A 6,102-nucleotide genomic window follows, 5' to 3' on the forward strand; every position below is an offset into this window, starting at 1 on the left:
CTAAAGGAATGAGTTCTTACAAATGCAGCCTGGGTATGGAATTCTGTTCAGGGGTGGGAACCATGAGGGTCCTCTAGTCCAACACGCTTCAATGCAAGGATCTTTTGCCCGATGTAGGGCTCAAACCCATCACCCTCAGATCTCATGTTCTATGAACTAAGTTATCCCAGTGGAACAGACTCCCTTGGAAGGTGATGGTCTCTAGTTCACTGGAGGATTTTAATCAGAGATTGAGTGGCAACCTGTCAGGGATGCTTTAGCCAGGATTCCTGCATTGCAGGGGGTTGGACTAAATCAGTGTTTCCCGACTCGGGGCCATACGGCCCCCTGGGAGCCCCCAGGATATTCCAAGGGGGCCACAGGTGAAAATCCCATAAATGGGGGTGGGGTACAGCACAAGGCTAGGGGGCCACAGAGGGAAGTGAGAAGTAAAGGGGGGGAAATCATTTTGTTAAAAAAATCCTGATTGACTGGCTATCTGCTTGGCCAATCACAAGTGGGTAAGGGGGTGGCCAATCAGGTCCTAATGCTCCTTTTTGCCACATGGGTTTTCTTGGAGCAGTCCTGGTTTGTTTCTGGAGGGAGAGGGTGATTGCTGAGCCTCCCATTTTGACCAGTTGAGCCTGCTGTCCAGAACCCCAGGTCAGGTGAGTGCAGTGGTGGGGCAGCAATTGATAGGGCTGGGCAAGCCGGAGCTGCTTGTTGGTGCCTCCAGTGCTGGATGCGGTGGCAGCCTGGGCCTGACTCTGCAAGGTGCAGGGTGCAATCCACCCCAGCACCTAGTGGATCAGGGTCTTTGGATGTTGACAAGGGACGCAAGGCCCGTTGGCCCAGCTCTGCAAAGCACCTGGTGAAATCCACCCCAGTGCCTAGCTGAGTGGGGTTATCTGGTGCTTCTGACTTGCATCTAGTAAATAACTAAGTCTACTCAAAAGAAAGCCGCACTGAGTTCAGTGGGCCTTACTCCCAGGTAAGGGTGTGTGGGGCTATAGTGTTTTATCTAGGCAGCCAGGGCTTCTCTGAATGACAATATCTTTTTGCACCAAGTCGGCGAGGACCACTTTCTTTTTAAAATTCTCCCATATATACAGAACTCCCTGTGCACCTTTTGGACTGTATCTGTAGGTTTCCACCTCTGTCAAATAACTAGGGTCAATTAAGTATTGTTTACTTTTTTAATACATGGAAGATGGATCTCCCTCAGGAGCTTCTGGATTCAACTTCCTTGGTAGTTTCTAAGCAGAGGTTGGATGGGCATCTGTTTTTCTGCTTCAACAATGTTTCATTTTGTTTCTATCATTTTATGTACAGTGGTACCTCAGGTTACATACGCTTCAGGTTACATATGCTTCAGGTTACAGACTCCGCTAACCCAGAAATAGTACCTCGTGTTAGGAACTTTGCTTCAGGATGAGAACAGAAATCGCACGGTGGCAGTGTACCGCAGCGGGAGGTCCCATTAGCGAAAGTGGTGCTTCAGGTTAAGAACGGACCTCCGGAATGAATTAAGTACTCAACCCGAGGTACCACTGTAATTGTATTTTGTATAAATTATAAAAAATATAAATATAACATGTTCTATTTACAAACAAAACATTTAAATAGCTAACTTTCTACCAGTAGGATGGAAGGAGGCATGGGTGTAGCCAGGACTTTGGTTGGGGGGGGGGCAGAACCTCAGATTTATATTGATTTGTTACTTGGGGGGGGGGCAGCTGCTCCCACCTGCCCCCTTTAGCCTCGCCCATGGGGTGGGCCACAAGAAGGAAACCAGGTCGGAAGGGAGCCACGGTCGGAAAAAGGTTGGGGAACACTGGACTAAATAGCCATCAGGATCTCTTCTAGCTCTACAATTCTGTGATTCTACTATGTTCCTTCCAGAGGCAAAACATCTGTTTATACAACTTTTGTACTAGGACAGTAATGCTTTCTTCAGGTATTTTGCATAACGTACATAGACTTTAAGCATCTAAACCCAACTCTACGCAGTTAGGGCACACAGTTAAGCAAAGTAATGGAGTTGGGTCTGTACAATACTGGAAATCAAGGGACGCTAGCCACCCCATTAAGGAAACCATCAAGGAATAAACGGTACAGCAATAGGGTTTTATGAATATTTGGAAAAGACAAAAAAGAATGAATTATCTCAATCCTCAAGATCATTCAAAGCTCAGTGCAGGGATGGCTAGAGGTTTGCCTGATGAATCTGGGAGGGGGAGGGGGAGGAGGAGGAGGAGGAGGAGAAGAAGAAGAAGAAGAAGAAGAAGCAGAAGAAGAAGCAGAAGAAGAAGAAGAAAAAAAGAGGAAGCAGCAGCAGCAGCAGCAGCAGCAGCAAAATTTATTATTTGTACCCTGCCCATCCGGCTGGGTTTCCCCAGCCACTCTGGGCGGCTTCCAACAAAGATTAAAAATACATTAAAATGTCACACATTAAAAACTTCCCTAAACAGAGCTGCCTTCAGATGTTTTCTAAATGTCAGGTAGTTGTTTATCTCTTAGACATCTGATGGGAGGGCATTCCACAGGGCGGGTGCCACTACCGAGAAGACCCTCTGCCTGGTTCCCTGTAGCTTTGCTTCTCTCAGTGAGGGAACAGCCAGATGGCCCTCGGTGCTGGACCTCAGTGTCCAAGCAGAATGGTGGGGGTGGAGATGCTCCTTCAGGTATACTGGGCCGAGGCCGTCGGAGCATAAACCAATCTGGCAGGTTGCATGGAGGAATGGCTTATTCCCAGCAAAAACCCTCACCCCCACAAAAAACCCCTTCTCACCCTAGAAACATGGGGAAAGAAGTGTTGCAATGTTGAGGTCACATAACACTGTTTAGCAGCCACATTGCAGCACAGGTGAAAATAGCAACACCACATGCATGCCCCAGCCAACAGTTTCCAATGAAGGAAAGTGGTGGAACTGGAGCCCCTTTTCAAACCATCCACAGCATAACTTGTTACCCTCTCTTGCTGCCCCCAAACTTCCTGTGGGGAAAGGGGAGGCCATAAGAATCCCAAGATGAGTCCCCTTCAGGAGTCCGGCTCCAGGTGCTGCCTTGAACTGGCGCTTCTCAACCTGGCAACAAAGTTTTCAGTTCAGATCCCCAAAGCAGGGTGCCAGGAATCAAAATAGAAGTGTCTAGCCATTCCCATGGCTGCTGATGTCCCTTTGCTTTCATCAGTCTAGGAAAGGAGTTTTATTTGGCTGGGGAAGAGGGTCGGTCCTGGTCAGGAGCTGGTAGGCTAACTAAATTGATATCAGGGGAGTCCAGGTGTATTCATCTGACTTCTTATTTTCTGCCTGCCTTGGAGACGTGTGTCTCTTTGTTTGTGCCCACCCTGTACCTTGCATTGCAAGGGAAGTAAAGTATGAATGAAATTCATTGCTTTGATTTGAAGTAAATAGGTAAAATGCAATAAAAGAAGTGTGTTGCACTTTCCAGTTAAGTATTGTTGCTAATGGGAATCCATCAATCACAGCAGATGTTCTAAGCGGCTGCTACCCCCAAGACCCTCTCATTGCAAGGAGTTGGACTATATGACACTTGGGGTCCCTTCCAACTCTAAAGTTCTGCGATTCTATGCGGTGGAGATGATTCAATCTTTTCTGGCTGGTGCTTCCAGCCCTCCTCTGCCCTCTTGTGGGGCTTTGTCATTTCTAGAGCATCACTAATCCATCACGAAGGATGGCTTTGCCTTTGCCTTGCTGTGCCTTCTAAATCAAATTGTCAAAACCTATTGTGAAAAAACATCTTTGAAATGTTTTCTGTTTCTGGGCGAGAATTGAGACTATGACAAAGTGGGACCCAACTTCCCCACACTCACTTTCTGCGGGTGTTCAAGTCAACCCTCGTTGGACACACCAGGGAGCAGTGTTAGAAACTCACAGCTAGGTCCCAAATGACTGCTTAAACCAAGGTTGTAGTCACCAAAATGGAATGTTTTGTTGTCATTTTTGGGCAAGATGGCTCTAAAGTCTTATTTTTCAAATGGTGGACTGACTTTGATTGATTCTCAGTTAAACATCTGGCTAGTTTTGATGACAATCTAGAGCTAGTTTAAAAGCTCTGAGAACTTAAAGAAGAAAATTCACTTCATTCAGGGACAGTTCCTGTATCTATTGACCTATTCCAAGCTCTTTTTCTTAATGGTGACTGCTCCTGCTCAGGCTGCACAGAAAAAGCAATTTGGTTCCAAAAATTCATTCCAATTATGCAGATAAAATAAAACTGAAAGAATTCTACAGGATGGGATATTAGTGTGTGAAAATAATCCAGATCCAATGAGATATTGAGAGTCATCTTGGCACCCAGGCATCTTCACTTGGTCGCAAGTGGTCAAAATACAGGTGCAAAATGCGACTGGAGCCTGGCTAATTTCGAAAACTGCCAGGGAGTCAACCTCACTGGGCTTACTCTGGAGTAAACCTGGGTAGATATGTGCAGGGGACATGCAAAACTCTGGAGCTGAAAATGGGAATTCTGTGTTTTGGGGAGCAGCTGGTGTTCTGTCTCTCTCTCTCTCTCTCTCTCTCATCCCCCATCAAAAGACAGAAAAATACCTTGAGCTTTGGGGGACGTGGTTGCAAAACCAACTTCACCCAGCTCCCACCTCTACCCTGTACAATTTATTACTACTACTGCTACTACTACTACTACTACTACTACTAATAATAATAATAATAATAAAATCAAGAGACCACTGGGCCTTTTACATATTAAAACATAAAATACATAATATAATTGGGGCTTTTTTTCAGCCATAACTCACTGGAACTCAGTTCTGTTACCTCTCAGTTGGATGCCATTGCCATTATAAGAAAACAAGGGAAGCATTCATAGTGAGTTCTGGCACCTCTTTTTCTAGAAAAATAGCACTGAATATAATAATAGTAAAAGTGGGGGAGACAGCACCCATTCCGTGCTACTTTCTCGGATGTCTTTGATGCAGGGATGCTACTGCAGGCAGTGGGAACCCTTAAGAAACTACTAAGACTTTTCAGCTGTAATGAAAAACCAGCAAAGCCTTTCTCAGGGAACTATAGGGGTTTGTCTAGGTACAGCCCCCTTCTTTCTCTCTGAACTACACTGCAAGGCTGTGTAAGCTGTTTTCACTGTCCCACCCCACACCTGCAGTGTGGGAACACAAACCTTGGCCTACACTGTGAGGCTGTAGGTCTCTTCCCCCCACTTTAAGCTGCAATCAACTTTTCAACCTCTTAGCCCCACCAGCACCCCCTCCGTGTAAAATTAAAAAATCGTCCAGTAGCATGTTAGAGACCAACTAAGTTTGTTCTGGGTATAAGCTTTTGTATGCATGCACACTTTTTCAGATACACTGAAACAGAAGTCACCAGAGCCTTAAATATAGTGGGAGGGTGGGGGTGGGGTTTTTCTCAGAAGGGTAGTAAGAGGTAGGTGATTGACTCTATGGGTATGGTATGGTAAACCTGTTGATGACTGTTAATGACTGCAATTAGTCCTACAGGAAAAAGCAAGAGATAGTATGCAGATGACCAAAAATAGGTAAAGGTAAAGGTACCCCTGCCCATACGGGCCAGTCTTGACAGACTCTGGGGTTGTGCGCCCATCTCACTTAAGAGGCCAGGGGCCAGCGCTGTCCGGAGACACTTCCGGGTCACGTGGCCAGCGTGACATCGCTGCTCTGGCGAGCCAGAGCCGCACACGGAAACACCGTTTACCTTCCCGCTGGTAAGCGGTCCCTATTTATCTACTTGCACCCGGAGGTGCTTTCGAACTGCTAGGTTGGCAGGCGCTGGGAGCGGGAGCGCACCCCGCCGCAGGGATTCGAACCGCCGACCTTTCGATCGGCAAGCCCTAGGCGCTGAGGCTTTAACCCACAGCGCCACCTGCGTCCCAGGTTTATAGGTAGGTTACAATAAAACAACAATACAACGTTCAAATCAGAAAAACACTGTGGGGCTCAGGTGTCAAAGGCCCGGGGAAAGAGGTGCAGCTTAAGAATACACTCATATTACGCTAATACTAGAAAAGCACCATCCATGAAATCTTGCAAAAAGTCAATCAGATCACAGCGTCTTATTAACCTGATTGCTTTCCAACACACACAAGTTATTAGTTCCATCAAGAAAA

The sequence above is a fragment of the Podarcis cretensis genome (assembly GCF_951804945.1).
Source record: "Podarcis cretensis genome assembly, chromosome: Z".
Taxonomy (NCBI): Eukaryota; Metazoa; Chordata; class Lepidosauria; order Squamata; family Lacertidae; genus Podarcis; species Podarcis cretensis.